The sequence below is a fragment of the Mustela nigripes genome, chromosome 2 (assembly GCF_022355385.1).
Source record: "Mustela nigripes isolate SB6536 chromosome 2, MUSNIG.SB6536, whole genome shotgun sequence".
Lineage (NCBI taxonomy): Eukaryota > Metazoa > Chordata > Mammalia > Carnivora > Mustelidae > Mustela > Mustela nigripes.
In genome coordinates, this window is record NC_081558.1 from 42,653,241 (window position 1) to 42,670,426 (window position 17,186).

At 38.1% G+C, this 17,186-nt stretch overlaps 1 long non-coding RNA gene across 1 annotated transcript in view; it reads left to right on the top strand.

The window, feature by feature from the left end:
- Positions 1 to 17,186, top strand: part of LOC132009859 (uncharacterized) — a 62,382-nt gene that overhangs the window by 3,651 nt on the left and 41,545 nt on the right. Inside the window, exons 2-3 of the long non-coding RNA XR_009402082.1 lie at positions 1,234 to 1,373; positions 5,710 to 5,784. This is a non-coding gene — a long non-coding RNA (uncharacterized LOC132009859). The remainder of the gene's footprint in view (positions 1 to 1,233; positions 1,374 to 5,709; positions 5,785 to 17,186) is intronic.

Genomic DNA, 17,186 nt, shown 5'->3' on the forward strand with positions numbered 1-17,186 from the left:
GGGGAACCCACGCTCTGCCATTCAGCCACTGCTCTCGGGCCATTCACCTGGCTGGATTTTAAGTGCCTCTTCCCCACTAGTTTGTCTTAAGATTTCATCATGACACAGCAAGCAAAGATAATTTCTAACTTTAAAAGTGTGCACTTTTTAACTTAAAATGTATGTAGTAAAAATAAAGACTTTTAATGTCATTAAAATTTTCAGAAAGCTCAAAGATTTACACACATAGATTTACACAATATCTGAGATTACTAATATTTATATCTTGTTGCATCTGTTTAAGATGATTTTATTATTAAAACAAAACTTCTTAAAGAGGTAATTCCCTGGGTTGGAATCCTTTAGGTTCAGTGGGAAAGAATTCATGCTGTTAGAAATCTCAACAACCAGGTCCATGAAGAATTAAAAACAGATTTGAAAGTTGATGGTTGCAGTGTTTGCTAGAATTGTGGGGTCATCCACAAAGATCAGGAATGGCCAAGTGACTTACTTGAGAACTAGCGTATAAGGGTCATGGCATAAGGCTGTTCAGTCTCTGAGCTGTCAACAGGAGCCCTCGATGGGTGACAATTTTGTTGGGCTTAGCCATGTGGAAGGAAGGTCTGGAAATCCAGCTTCTATGAAAGGGATCTTAATGGCACTATTTTCCACAGCAAAAGAGGTAGCTTCCTTCTACCAGAAGAGCTCATCTATGATTCCTCTAATGCAAAATGAGATTGATATCACTCCTTTAACACTTTGGGATGTAAAATAATAAATAAATGAGAAAGCACTGTAACATTCTCCTTGCTAACATCTGTTCTTCTCTGGTTTTTACTAAAAGAAGCTGCATATTGTAGCCACGGTGCCCTCCTACTGTTTATGCTCCACTTACAGATGGCAGAAGGAAGTTTATCTGTAGTGTACAGTCTGTGCATCTCATTATGATGAGTTATTTCAGCTGGGAAATCAGTATCTAAAAAAGACCGTGACTTTTGGTGCCAAAAATAAGCATTTATCACTTAAAATTTCAAAGAGAAGCCAAAGTCTTGCCATCCGTCTCAGGGTACACACATCAGATGGTTAGGTTGAATGTGAAAGCTCATTATGCAGTGTTCCTACTGGTGAAACATCTGACTTGGACACTTTCCTTCTCACCAGAAAACCGTTTTGACTTTTCTTCTTTAGATGAAAAGACCTGTACAATTCTGACTCTTATTTCTTTAATAATCACACTTCACATTGATTTTCTAGAAAAGTGACCACCTGTGACCATCTAGATCGCCATTTCTCACAGAAGCATCCCTGGAGCCCTGACAGCCCCCTCTGTATTATTTGGTCCTTCTGAGGAGTGGATGGATGGAGAGGACAAAGCCTTCTGTGATCAAAGACATGTGAGTCCTCTGTAAACTGTGCTCCTTCTTAGAGAGGCAAGTCTTAAAGACCGAGAAAGTAATAGGATGGAAGTCTGTTCAATCTAGTGTTTCACATACTTGGTTGTTCTTAGAGCTCTTTCATAGAATCTCTGTTAACATTGTGCAAGACATTGTAAAAATCAGTCATTTCGTCTTCAACTCTTAAGTATACTACTTGGCTATTTGCTTTCTTTTCACAAATTTAGATCTATTGAGTTTGGGCATTTAAAACCCATGCACTGCATAATCTCTAACACTGTAGTTAGTGGTAGGTTGTCTGGTTCTCCTTAGAGAAGTAGAAAATTCTTTTCTTTTATTTATATTCACAAAATGCACCTTTTGAACCCATGACCAAATTATAGATTTTTGATTTTGATTGTGTCCCTAGTGGACCATGTGGAAAATTTAGAGAATCTTATTCTCTAAACTAGTAAAAGACTTGATACTTTTCCAGCCAAACTAAAGAAAAAATATTGAATAAACTCTCAGGACATGTTTGCCTTCTCACAGATTGAGTGTGTCCAGGCATGACTGAAACACCAGACTCTGGACAAGTTTTCTACAAAACCAAAGAAAGGATCTTGAATAACATCAGCAGTCCAGTGTTGGAGAGCTTAGGTTAAAGATCCAGATAGATCTAGTATCAATTCAGAGCCTCTGTTAATCATGTGTTCTTGGACAGATTATTAAATTCTTCTGGCATTCTAAATGGCATAAGGATTAAATGACATAATGAATATAAAAGTGTTAGCACAATGCCTGCTAGTAAATCGTATTATGATAGTTGCTACTATTTTTATTCTGCCAGTGAGGATATAAATTGAGAAGGAAGCTAAAATGTCCACTATAAAGCTGGTACCACCCACTTCACTGATACCCATGTTGCTGATGTTGGTCTGAAATTTATGCTGAGCATTAAAACTCACCCTTATGCTTTCTTTTTTATTTACTTACTTTCCCTTCTGGGCTTTTGGGAGTTCCTTGGATCATCCGACAAAACCCTTTCTGCTGGGGTGCCTGGGTGGCTCAGTGGATTAAAGCCTCTGCCTTCAGCCCAGGTCATGATCCCAGAGTCTTGGGATCGCACCCTGCATCGGGCTCTCTGCTCAGTAGGGAGCCTGCTTCCCCATCTCTCTCTCTGCCTGCCTCTCTACCTACTTGTGATCTCTGTCTGTCAAATAAATAAATAAAACATAAAAAAAAACAAACCAAAAAACCCTTTCTGCTGCTGAGCTAATGTTAATTGTGCCAATAACCAATGTATTAACTATGAAGCAGGCTTTATATATACTGAGTTGAATAGCTTTACTAAACCAATAATAATGGAAAATGAGATTAAAATGGATTCAAATCCATCAGATATCAGATGCCAGAGAGCTGAGAGTATTGTAAAAAAGCTTACCTGATAGAACTTTCAAACTTTAGGTAATCAAGAACCAGTTAGATGTCTCTGAAGCAGTTCACAATATTGAGGGTAAGAATTGTGGACCATCTTGTATTCTCTGAGTCCCACTTTGCCTATTCCTCCCCAAAGGGAAGGGCTGGATGTGCTTCTCCATTTGCTTCTAGAGGCAATAACTTCTTCAAGAGAACCACAGAGACTTTGAAAAGGTCACCTAAGTTTGAAAGAACACAGGAGACCAATGTCTAACTTTTATCTGAAAAATCCAAAAAGTGAGGGATGAATAATTTAGGGCAGATAAATTGAAAGAAGCGTGCTTTGAAATCATGTTGTATTCAAGACTACTGAGGCCTGAGGATGAGTAAATGTTTTCGGTAGTTCTCATGAGGGTCATGAGGGAGTAAGACACAGCATGGGATGGAAGGTCAGTCATTGTCAAATCTTGTCCAAGAAGACTCTCCTGGGGGAGAAATAACATCCACAGAGAAAATCTGGCAGTGGACTTCTGGGATCTAAAGGCATTACTACAGAAGTAAGTGACCAGCAGAAACGAAAATGAAATCTATTCGCTATAGTCAGCGGAGCTGGAGATTAGAGTTCCCCCACAATAGAAGGGAGTTGTTCCCCCAAGAACCCACAAAACCCTCCATGAGAGGAAGAGTTGGCAATAAACACCTGCCCAAATGAGATGGAGAAACAGAGAAAAACTCCGACACCCCATCCAGATCCCATATGTTGGTATTGGGGAGGAATAATTTTACTCTACCCTTCAGCATACTTCTAGCTGGTATAAAAATTAAATTGACATGAGACAGATCAACAAGAGAAAAAAATTTTAATCAGGTGCATGTGGAGGCCCCATAATAAAGCTGAGCTCTAAAGAAATGCGATGGCATCTTGTTTGTATACATTTTAGACAACAAAACAATAAATCTGTGAGGGGTTGACCAGACCAAGAAAACTTCTATTTGGGAGCTTCAGTTGGTAAGGAATTCTAAACAGAAATTAAACCAAGGCAGTAAATTAGTAAAGTAACAAGTTTTGTTTATGCAGCCTTCTTAGCTCTCAATCACCATATCTGATGATTAGAATGTCTCCTTCCTTCCCCGTACAGGGTGTATACCTGTCACATCAGAGATTTATTTCCTGCTTTCTGGAGACAAAGGAGGGGTCAGAGTGTTCTTTTTTACACTGGTTGCTTTCTTAAGTAACTTTTAATTCAAAATAATCAATTTGCCAAAGTGGCACATTTTCAGCAGCCTCCCCTTGGCCCCTCCATTGCTTACTTTAAAATCAATATTATCTGGATCTAGACATTCTAGTTTCCAAACTGGTGACATGTTTTGTAACTTAAACTGACAAAGTACTTTGAAATTCTTTATATTGACCAGAAAAGTCCTAGGACTGCCTAACTTTTCATCCAAAGACAGGGAGAAACCTTGTTCCATTGAGCAAAGGGGCAGAAGAAAACTGAATAAAGGTACTTACTAACAATAACAGTATTTCTTTATTAAACCTGTCCCAGGTACTATGCTAAGCACTTTGCCCACATTCAATGCTCCCACCAACCATGAGAGAGAAGTGTTGTCATTTCAATTTTCATGTGACACAGGGAAGTCCTTAAGTCATTCAGCCACTACAGAACAGCAAAGTGAAACTGGGGCATAAACCTGCATGATCCTAAGGCACAGTTCTCTCCAGTCATGACAAATCCAAGTTCAACTTACGTCTAAGTAGAACATACTGCTCTAGAGAGCATCCCAACCACTTTAATATGCAAACCTTTCATCAGAATATCACGGGGCTATTTAATCACATCTACTGCTCTTTAGAGTAAAGGAAGTTTAAATTGTTTCATGTATCTTAGGTATCTTATAAAATCTCCCTGAAACTGATTTGGTAAAATAGCTTAGTTTCCAGCTCTGCAAAAGACTCTGAATAACAGGAAACTTTATTAACATACTTAGAATTGGGTTAGATAGTAAAAACTCTGATGGAGAGCTTCCTAATTGGAAGCTAAAACTCCCCAGCTTGGTCATGTATTACTTTATTTTACCCATCAATTTGCAATTATAGTAGCAGAAACCAAAATAGTGGCAGTCTCTAAGAATGAGGCGAGAAGAGTCTGAAGAGCCAATTAATCTAAGACTCCCAGACGATTTTGACAAATTTTTATTTCATTCAAATTTCCTTTGTCAAATTAAAAATAAATCGGGACTTAGGTACGGAGAGACTATTCTAAGAGATTATTAAAAGCAGTGAATTAGACTAATGCAATAGGGAAAGATTCTCTGACTATGGATCAACAAGTGTTCCAGAGCTTAGGGAAAAGAGGTTTTTCATTTTTCTTTTAGAAAGACAGGGTGACAGGGGCTAGGAAGTACCTGGTGTGCAGGAGGTGCTATGAGGGAGAAGAATGTTTTGCCCTAATGATAGCTTACTTTCTCGAGGGGCCTAATGAAGCAGGGCTGTGTCCTGGTTCAAGCTGAGGAGGGGTCAAAATTCATAGGCCTGAGAGGAGGAGATTAACCAGTTTGGTCAAGAAGTACTTGGTTATTGGGGTGCGTGAGTGACTCAGTCATTAGGTGTCTGCCTTTGGCGTGGGTCATGATACCCATGTCCTGGGATGGAGCCCCAGATCAGACTTCCTGCTCAGCAAGAAGCCTGCTTCTCCCTCTCCCACTCCCCCTGCTGGTGTTCCCTCTCTCCCTGTCTCTCTGTCAAATAATAAATCAAAATCTTAAAAAAAAAAAAAAAAGGAAATACTTGGTTACAATGATGGCAGAGACAAAATGATTCAGCTAATCGCTAAAGAGCTAAAGAGTGGGAATGCAGAGGGTCAGTGTGTACCCTTGTCATAGGTAAATCAGGGGGTGCCATGACTCATTATTTACATTGCATGTTTCTTTGCAGGAAGCCATTTTCCAGAACACAAAAGGGTGATGGAATTTCTCAATCTTGGCTGTGTTCCAGGAGCACAGGGCTCAGGTAAAATTCAGCATGTCACCTTAATTGTCTGTATGTAGATAAGTGCCAATCTGTATTCTAGAATCAAAAGCGATTTTATTTTAGAAAAGATCTAAGACTCATTTTCAAAAGTCATCTAGCTATCATTGTATTTACTGCTACATTTCAACAGTATTAATGTGAGGCCTCACCTATATTAAGTGGTTTGCTCATGTGTTCTGAATATTTATAGATATAATACTAATAATTGTTTTCATTTACTGATTTTTTTTTCATGCCAAATACTGTTTATCTTCTTTAATCTTCACAGTCTCAGTAAGTTTGAATTACTATTATCAGAACTATTTTCAAATATGGAAAATTACACTTAGAGAGGCCCAAAGTCTCACAACCAGTTTTGTAGCCTGCAACCATTTAGAGTTCAAAACCCTACCCTAATCCAGAGAGTGGCAGACCTTAGTCTCTTGGGTTCTCTATCCTGTGAAAGAGCACTGTTAGATTCTTGACAATGGGTTTGTCTTGTTTGGCTTGGGCTGCTCTAACAAAATACTATAGACCGAGTGATTTAAGCAACAGAACTGTGCTTTCCATGGTTCTAGAGCCTGGGAAGTCCAAGTTCAGGGTGCCAGATGACTGGGTTCCTGGTGAGAGCTCTCTTCTTGGCTTGCAAATGGCTGTCTTTAGCTCTGTTCACACAAGTTAGATAGATAGATAGATAGAGAGAGAGAGAGAGAGAGAGAGAGAAGCTCTTTGGTGTCTGTTTTTAGAAACACTAATCTTACAGAATCAGCACCACACCCTTATGGCCTTGTTTAACCTTGATTACCTTCTTATAGGCTCTATCTCTAAATACAATCACTTTGGGTGTTAGAGTTTCAACATAGGAATTTTCAAGGAACATACACATTTAGTTCGTAACAGGATGCAAATTATGGAGGACAACAAATAAATAACTACTGGTTTAGCTTTTCTTAGAATAACTGAAGAGGCTAAATTATTTACGGTAAATTTAGTATACAAAATTTTAATCTTACATCCATAAAATGCCTTTGAATAAAATTACCAGCTAGAACACATTATGAAACCCTCTCTCATTTCAGATCCTCGCACCCACAAAGTTAGCCCACCTATATCCAACAGTCCAACACAGTCTCAAAATCATGTATCTCTGCCTTTTACCAATATTTCCATAGTATATACCTTCCTAGGGGAAAAAAAGAAGTTTTATTCATATTTGATGAAAATCGTAGGGAGTGATTAAAATTCAGAGACCTCTCTAATAACCATTTTGGCTTTCTAATTAAAAGTTTTCTATTTCCCTGTGTGATTTAGAAGACACTGTTGAGGCACAGGGCTCTAGGCTAGAAACCAGGATTCTAAACACAAAGGCAGTTCAAAAAAGAGGGGGAAAAAAAAAAGCTCTTAGACAATAGTTTCTTGAACATTGTTTGGCTAAAGGGAAACACTTGCCTTAAAAAATGGAGAAATGGAAAAAGAAATAATGGTCAAAGGAATCCCAAACCATAAGGGTAGAGAAGGAAAGTGAAAACCAAAGCAATATTCAAACGCTGTGAAGTAAACAGCTAAGTATGAGAGGGAGACCACATTTAGCTTTCATCTGAATAAAATAAACACAATATAAACTGGAGTCCACCATAAAATTCTTGATCAGAGGAAGGATTAACTGATGTACATCATATCTATCTCTTTTCTACCCATAATCTCTATTTCCACATTCTGGACAGTTTGACAAGACTATACTGATTTCTTGTGTTGTCATTATCAAGATAATAACCAGTAGAATTATTTGATAGATTTGGCACAATGGAAAGTACAGATTAATTTTTTCTATAATAATTGAGTCTTTATTGTCAGTAATTGCCCACAATTATCCTGTGTCCACTGTCAAGTTTATTTTAAGTGGGTGCAGAGTCCCAGGACTACAGACACAAACTTGGTTATTGGTTCGATTAACAATAAAGCATAGCTTCTTCCCTTCCATGATATTTTAGTTTTTTCAGGTATTTAGGGAAGGTACAAGATTGCTCATTGCTATGGAGCCTGTGTTCATAATTGTCAGGGTTCCTTTGGGCTCAGGAGTTTTTATAGAACTAGTGGTTTTTCAGACTTGAGATATTTCTCCTGTCTTTACTTACTCACATTCTGAAACTCTATCTGATACACTCTGATGTTCAGGGGGTTCCACTTCATGCCAGAGGGTGTTCTGACATGCCCACTCTAATTCCAACTTGCATAACTCAAGACTGATCCCAATAAAGTGGGTTTTATATCTGTCAGCTAAAGAAGATAATAGCAGTTAACAAAAGCATAAACACAGTTTACAATTTACATAGGCAGTTATGAAATCAAATTAAATTTGAACATAATTTCGGGAGAGAGAAAAGTGTTGCACAATTTAAAATTTTTTTATGGTTTACTTCATACTCTTCTAAAATACAGATAAATCATATTTATGTAAAATATGGACATATTAATTATATAGTTATGCTATGTAAAAGGTTTATATAAAGCCACACAAGTCAGATTTATAACCAAGTGTAAGAGAAAGATGTGTAATGAATTACAGAAAACTCACAGAACACTAGTGATTAGTCAGATAATAAAAGACATCTGACTTACCAATGCAACACTGAACAATGTCCTGTTGGACTTACTCCTACTTAAGCGCCAACAGGCTTAAGTAGGAATAGCAGAAAATCTCCTTTTGTTTCCACCATTTTCCAGAAATTTCTGTTTGCAGTGATGAATAATGTATCTCATTTTCCCCTTCTTCTCATTTGACTTTGCTTATTTACTTTTCTTTGGTTTTTTGGTTTTTCTACAATTTGATGCTTAAGACATAAATACCTTTCTAAACTTCTGCCCCTTTTTGAGACCCAGAACCACCACTACATGAAGTTACACTTCTGACTGCACTAATGATCTTGCTCCCAACCTAAAATATTACCAGTCAAATAAGTCAATGCTAAAGATGATGCTTATCAGGGGCGCCTGGGTGGCTCAGTGGGTTAAGCCTCTCCCTTCAGCTCCGGTCATGGTCTCAGGGTCCTGGGATCGAGCCCCGCATCAGGCTCTCTGCTGAGCAGGGAGCTTGCTTCCCCCTTTCTCTCTGCCTGCCTCTCTGCCTACTTGTGATCTCTCTCTCTCTCTGTGTCAAATAAATAAGTAAAAATTTAAAAAAAAAAAAAGATTCTCTTAAAAAAAAAAATGATGCTTATCAGAAAATCCCTATAGCACGGTGGGAGACTAAAACCAATGTCTGCCTTGGATCTGAGCTACAGCTAATATAATATGGTCTTCTAGGGTTATGAAGGCAAGTAGATATCAGTTGTGAAAATTTAGATCTGACAATGGAATCTATGTGGGGTGTCACTTCACAATTCAGAGGTAGCATTGATGTTAAGGCTCCTGTGCTTGGTAAGTGATGGCCACCATGGTGTGGGTGTGCACTCTATCACATACATCATTTTAATTAATGAATCATTCCACACGCTGAGCATCCTTGACTTGAGTGTTAAGTAGACCTTCATTAATGCATAAGGATTGGGATATTTGCTGGGCAACTGCCTAACAGGTACTTGAAGATAAACTTCTAGCTGTTAACCACCAAGACATGGAAGGCTGTGCTAGAGACTCAGGCCACCAACTCAGACCCCATTCAGCACCACTTGGCACAATCCCAATGTCTGGTCAGCATTGGCTGAGTATCTGGAGCCTTGTCTCTCTCACTTCCCCAAATTTGGGTATTTTTTCTGTAAATTCTATGAAATAACTAAAAGATCACTCACCGTAAAGGACCTCTGGGGAATTCTTTCTACCAAGAATGCAGAGAGATGTGATACAAACAGCACTGGACAGTCAGGACATCTGAGTTCCAATCCCAGCTTTGCTACTACGTAAGTTTGTGAATTTTGGGCAAATCATTCAACCTTTATTTTCACACGTAAAATGTCAGGAATAATGACAATCCAACCTATCCTATATTGTTTAAGGCCAATTCAAGTCCTATAAGGAGGCTGGTTGTGATTATGGAGGAATGACTACAAAGGGGAGATAGTACAAAATATATAACTTCTTACTGAACTGCTATCAGGGTTTGAAATTCTACTGTTGTTTTAATGTATCACTACATAATTTCCTAGTTAAAACATGCAATTATGAATTTTTCCATATATCCCATTTGTCACCAATAATTTGCTTAAAAAAGCATATTAATAACTGAATTTAAAATTACAGAAAGATATGCATTGCAGGACATTAGTTGCACCTCTATCATATTTATTACTCTAAGTTTATTATTGTATTTAAGCTGCTATCAAATAGCATTGACATAGATGCACATTTAAATCTTTTAGTCATTTAAGAGCTGGCGTTCCCACAGGTCAGTAAACAATGCTCCTAGGCCAAGTCAGGCTCCTCCTGTTTTGCAAAATTTTACTGAAAGACAGCTATACAGCTATATCCATCTACATATTGCCTTTGACTATTTTCACATTACAACTGCAAAGTTGAGTCCTTATGACAGAGGACATGGCCCGCGAAGTCCCAAATATTTACTGTCTGACCCTTTACAGAAAAAATTTGCTGATCCTATCCTGATTCTATATTATCAACATCAATAAAATACCATCAGCTTTTTGTAGTTCCAAAATGCTAGATTGACCCCCAAGAGGAAATAAAAATTACAGTGAAAGAAAAATGGTCACAGTGTTTAAAACAACCAACCCAAGGGTGGATGTTAAAGACCATGATTGCAGGGGAAATTGTAAGTAAACAAGAAGGTTACTTTTTTTTTTTAAAGCCAAAGTAACTATTTTTGCCTAGAAATACTGTGTATGTGTGTGTAGTATTTAATGTATATGAAAAATTTGCTGCTTTTAAGCACTCACATATTTGGCTGTAAGGTGATGAGAAAGGAGTAGAATTTTTTTGGTCCATTTCTACGAATGAAAGGAATACAAATTCCTCCATAACCTAAGACAGTTATCTAAAATAAAATCATTATTTTAAAGTGATTCTTAGAAGTAAAAAATTACCTTGTATGATAAAGAAATTTTAAAAACCAGTTCTCAGTCTACATTACCTAGCAAATGTGTTAAATTTTCTTTATTTAACTCAGGCTAGAAGGTCTTCTTTAATATTGATTTAAAAAAATTCAGCTTATTTGTGACTTGGGCCAGAAGGTTAGAGGTGGTCTTTAAAATGATGAGATAGCTGCTAAGACATCATTTATGGTCTAATGGTCCCCAGTGTTAGCTAACTTCAGTCAGGGTCCTCAGCGGGGAAATTTGATTGGGATATTATGTTTGATTTCTCCACATGAGGACAGAATCACAATGCCTTCCTTGTCAGATACTAAAGGAGAAAGAATGTGAGTCATTTTCTCCTGGCTCCCTGATCCTTCACTCTGATGAGTCTCTATCTCAAGCCTGACTTTCGGTCTGTGGTTCTATGAGGAGGAAAATAAAGTGACTCCGGCCTGAAGTCAGTGTGTCCCCAGATTATACCGGTTCTTCCTTACTTGTTGGTTTCTTGGTTTTCTTTTAAGTTGGTTCCTGCCCCCTTCCTTTCTTTCTTTTTTTAAAATTTAATTTCTTTTCAGTGTAACAGAATTCATTGTTTATGTACCACACCCAGTGCTCTATGCAATACCTGTCCTCCATAATACCCACCACCAGACTCCCCCAACCTCCCCCGCCCCTTCAAAACCCTCAGGTTGTTTTTCAGAGTCCATAGTCTCTCATGGTTCACCTCCCCTTCCAATTTCCCTCAACTCCCTTCTCCTCTCCCTCTCCCCATGTCCTCCGTGTTATTTCTTATGCTCCATAAATAAGCAAAACCATATGATAATTGACTCCTCTGCTTGGCTTATTTCACTCAGCATAATCTCTTCCAATCCCATCCATGTTGCTACAAAAGTTGGGTATTCGTCCTTTCTGATGGAGGCATAATATTCCATAGTATATATGGACCACATCTTCCTTATCCATTCGTCCGTTGAAGGGCATCTTGGTTCTTTCCACAGTTTGGTGACCGTGGCCATTGCTGCTATGAAGATTGGGGTACAGATGGCCCTTCTTTTCACTACATCTGTATCTTTGGGGTTAATACTCCTGCTCCCTTTCTTACCTCTTTTTCCATTTTGAGTGTCATTTACAAAAATTTTATGACTATATATGTAAATTTAATTCTTGTTTATATTTCCTTGTATTCGAGTTTTCATTTATAATGGAGTGATCCCTTTCTGAGCGAGGTTTGGAAGATCTGTGCAGAATTCTCATCCCAGGTTTACAGAGCAGACTGTTCGGTACTGTAGTAGACCCTTCCATATGCATTTTTTTTTTTTTCGGCATCATTCCACTTATATCATGTGAGACAATTTAGCATATGGTTAAGAACTCTCTCAACAAGGGTTCAAATCCTGGCTAAGAACACTTACTCACTGTGTGCTTATTTACTTTCTCCGTTCTTCAGTATACAGATCAGTGAGGTGGGAATAATTACAGTACCTATCTGATAGTGCTATTTTAAGGAGTAATTTAGTTAGTATTTCTAAAAGGCTTTGAAAAATGCCTGGCCATGTGTAAGTACTTATAAGAACTAGGACTTACTCTTAAGGTCAGTGATGCAGACTCTGGTCATTATTTTTCCTGAAGTCACTGGGCCTCAAACCCTTTATCTGGTATTGATAATGTTGGCTAGTTCTACCCAATGATATGTAAGGAGATATAAACTGGATGAAATCTGGGGGAAAATCCTTCCCTTATTCAAGGGGGCAGCTTAAGAAGAAATGCTCTGCTTATTACTCTTACCTCAAGGCTTTATTTATTTGTTTATTTTTAAAGATTTTATTTATTTGTCAGAGAGATCACAGGCAGGGAGAGCAGCAGGCAGAGGGAGAATAAGGCTCCCCAATGAGCAAGAAGCCCCATGCAGGACTCTATCCCAGGACTCTGGGATCATGACCTGAGCCAAGGCAGACACTTCTCTGACTGAGCCACCCAGGCATCCCTCACCTTAAGCCTTTAAATGAGATGGAGACTGGTGATACTTGGCAGTGCTGCAGTCATCTTGTGATAAATAAGGGAAAGCAGAAATAATTACAGACATTCCAATCACTTTGGAGCTGCTGACCTGGAAAATAGAGCCTTTTAGCCTTCCGGTCATGTAGGAAGATCCCTATTTGTTTAGGTCAAGTTTCATCAAAATTTTCTCTTTCTAGCCAAAAATATACCTATTGCACATAGTCATCTCTTCTACAGAGCCGATACCTTCTTTGTCAATGCACAGATCTCCACAGTAATAGATTCAACTACTTGATGATAAATATTTGGAATGGGCATTTCTGAAATAGACATGTAATGATAAAAATACCAGTGATTTTTTTTTAAACATATATTTTTATCCCCAGGGGTACAGGTCTGTGAATCACCAGGTTTACACACTTCACAGCACTCACCAAAGCACATACCCTCCCCAATGTCCATAATCCCACCCCCTTCTCCCAACCCCCCTCCCTCCAGCAGCCCTCAGTTTGTTTTGTGAGATTGAGTCACTTATGGTTTGTCTCCCTCCCAATTCCATCTTGTTTCATTGATTCTTCTTCTACCCACTTAAGCCCCCATGTTGCATCACCACTTCCTCATATCAGGGAGATCATATGATAGTTGTCTTTCTCCGCTTGACTTATTTCGCTAGGCATGATACACTCTAGTTCCATCCATGTTTTCGCAAATGGCAAGATTTCATTTCTTTTGATGGCTGCATAGTATTCCATTGTGTATATATACCACATCTTCTTGATCCATTCATCTGTTGATGGACATCTAAGTTCTTTCCATAGTTTGGCTATTGTGGACATTGTTGCTATAAACATTCGGGTGCACGTGCCCCTTTGGATCACTACGTTTGTATCTTTAGGGTAAATACCCAGTAGTGCAATTGCTGGGTCATAGGGCAGTTCTATTTTCAACATTTTGAGGAACCTCCATGCTGTTTTCCAGAGTGGCTGCACCAGCTTGCATTCCCACCAACAGTGTAGGAGGGTTCCCCTTTCTCTGCATCCTCGCCAGCATCTGTCATTTCCTGACTTGTTGATTTTAGCCATTGTGACTGGTGTGAGGTGATATCTCATTGTGGTTTTGATTTGTATTTCCCTGATGCCAAGTGATATGGAGCACTTTTTCATGTGTCTGTGGGCCATCTGGATGTCTTCTTTGCAGAAATGTCTGTTCATGTCCTCTGCCCATTTCTTGATTGGATTATTTGTTCTTTGGGTGTTGAGTTTGCTAAGTTCTTTATAGATTTTGGATACTAGTCCTTTATCTGATATGTCATTTGCGAATATCTTCTCCCATTCTGTCAGTTGTCTTTTGATTTTGTTAACTGTTTCCTTTGCTGTGCAGAAGCTTTTGATCTTGATGAAATCCCAATAGTTCATTTTTGCCCTGGCTTCCCTAGCCTTTGACGATGTTCCTAGGAAGATGTTGCTGTGGCTGAGGTCGAAGAGGTTGCTGCCTGTATTCTCCTCAAGGATTTTGATGGATTCCTTTTGCACATTGAGGTCCCTCATCCATTTTGAGTCTATTTTCGTGTGTGGTGTAAGGAAATGGTCCAATTTCATTTTTCTGCATGTGGCTGTCCAATTTTCCCAGCACCATTTATAGAAGAGGCTGTCTTTTTTCCATTGGACATTCTTTCCTGCTTTGTCGAAGATTAGTTGACCATAGAGTTGAGGGTCTATTTCTGGGCTCTCTATTCTGTTCCATTGATCTATGTGTCTGTTTTTGTGCCAGTACCATGCTGTCTTGATGATGACAGCTTTTTAATAGAGCTTGAAGTCCGGAATTCTGATGCCACCAACTTTGGCTTTCTTTTTCAATATCCCTTTGGCTATTTGAGGTCTTTTCTGGTTCCATAAATTTTAGAATTATTTGTTCCATTTCTTTGAAAAAGATGGATGGTACTTTGATAGGAATTGCATTAAATGTGTAGATTGCTTTAGGTAGCATAGACGTTTTCACAATATTTATTCTTCCAATCCAGAAGCATGGAACATTTTTCCATTTCTTTGTGTTTTCCTCAATTTCTTTCATGAGTACTTTATAGTTTTCTGAGTATAGATTCTTAGCTTCTTTGGTTAGGTTTATTCCTAGGTATCTTACGGTTTTGGGTGCAATTGTAAATGTGATTGACTCCTTAATTTCTCTTTCTTCTGTCTTGCTGTTGATGTAGAGAAATGCAACTGATTTCTGTGCATTGATTTTATATCCTGACACTTTACTGAATTCCTCTACAAGTTCTAGCAGTTTTGGAGTGGAGTCTTTTGGGTTTTCCACATATAGTATCATATCATCTGCGAAGAGTGATAATTTGACTTCTTCTTTGCCGATTTGGATGCTTTTAATTTCCTTTTGTTGTCTGATTGCTGAGGCTAGGACCTCTAGTACTATGTTGAATAGCAGTGGTGATAATGGACATCCCTGCCGTGTTCCTGACCTTAGCGGAAAAGCTTTCAGTTTTTCTCCATTGAGAATGATATTTGCGGTGGGTTTTTCATAGATGGCTTTGATGATATTGAGGTATGTGCCCTCTATCCCTACACTTTGAAGAGTTTTGATCATGAAGGGATGCTGTACTTTGTCAAATGCTTTTTCAGCATCTATTGAGAGTATCATATGGTTCTTGTTCTTTCTTTTATTGATGTGTTGTATCACATTGACTGATTTGCGGATGTTGAACCAACCTTGCAGCCCTGGAATAAATCCCACTTGGTCGTGGTGAATAATCCTTTTAATGTACTGTTGAATCCTATTGGCTAGTATTTTGTTGAGTATTTTCGCATCTGTGTTCATCAAGGATATTGGTCTATAGCTCTCTTTTTTGATGGGATCCTTGTCTGGTTTTGGGATCAAGGTGATGCTGGCCTCATAAAATGAGTTTGGAAGTTTTCCTTCCATTTCTATTTTTTGGAACTGTTTCAGGAGAATAGGAATTAGTTCTTCTTGAAATGTTTGGTAGAATTCCCCCGGGAAGCCGTCTGGCCCAGGGCTTTTGTTTGTTTGGAGATTTTTAATGACTGTTTTAATCTCCTTACTGGTTATGGGTCTGTTCAGGCTTTCTACTTCTTCCTGGTTCAGTTGTGGTAGTTTATATGTTTCTAGGAATGCATCCATTTCTTCCAGATTGTCAAATTTGTTGGCGTAGAGTTGCTCATAGTATGTTCTTATAATAGTTTGTATTTCTTTGGTGTTAGTTGTGATCTCTCCTCTTTCATTCATGATTTTATTTATTTGGGTCCTTTCTCTTAAAAATACCAGTGATTTTTAAGTCTCACTTCAAAATAACACATAACATATTGTTTTATTTCTATTTTTAATTTTTTATATTAATTTTTATTTTTTAAATTGAACTATAGTTGACACATGTTACATTAGTTTCAGATGTGGAAATACTGGTTCTGACAACTCTATGTGTTATGCTGTGCTTACCACGTGTAGCTACCATCTGTCACCATACAATGTCATTATAATACCATTGGTTATACTCCCTATGCTGTACCTTTCCTCTCAGTGAAATGGAGTACAATGGTGTGGCTCCACCTAGGTGTCCTTGCATTTTCATGAAGACATCCAAATGAGTCTGTTTATGTAAATGATTATGTAAATTATTGGCTTACATGTTTCTAACATTTTTTTAGGGAAAGAAAAGGAACTTTATTTAACCTGGCAAGCTTTGTGGACAAAATTGGACACCATGGATATATATTTTAAAAAGAAAAAAGATAAATTTATTTATAAGGTTGTGAATGTAGAAAAAAAAAGAACACTGTCCAGTGTTCCAGTTTTACTGAAGGATGAGAGACAAGATAAACCTTGGAAGGAATATGGATGTGGAATATTAAGTCTTATGGAGGCCCCAGTGGGGGCCTGGAGAAAAGTCAGACATGCTTTCCCAGTTTGTTTCTTGGGAATTTAATAAGTGCTATATATAGTTTTAAGGGAATTTTCATTTAGGGAATTCCAGGTTAAACAAAGTTACTTAGTGTTTTAAATAATTATACAAATAATGCACGAGTATTATGTTATAAAAATGACAAAAAATAACAGTTGAACAAAAGTTCTCCTCTCCTGTCTCCACTGCCAGTTCCATTCTAGTCTCCCAAAGTAAAAGGTTTGTTATCAGCTGAATGCGTAAACATCAGATTTCTTTTCCCTATACCATCTAGTACCAGATAGTGCCACACAGGAAAAGTGTGCGTGCGTGCGTGTGTGTGTGTGTGTGTACATGCATGTGTATGTGTGCTGATAGCTGTTTACATACACAACCCCTATACTTTCAGAGAATAGTATATTTTATAAGCATTTTATCCAACTTTTTTTTACCTAGCAATATGTTCTAGA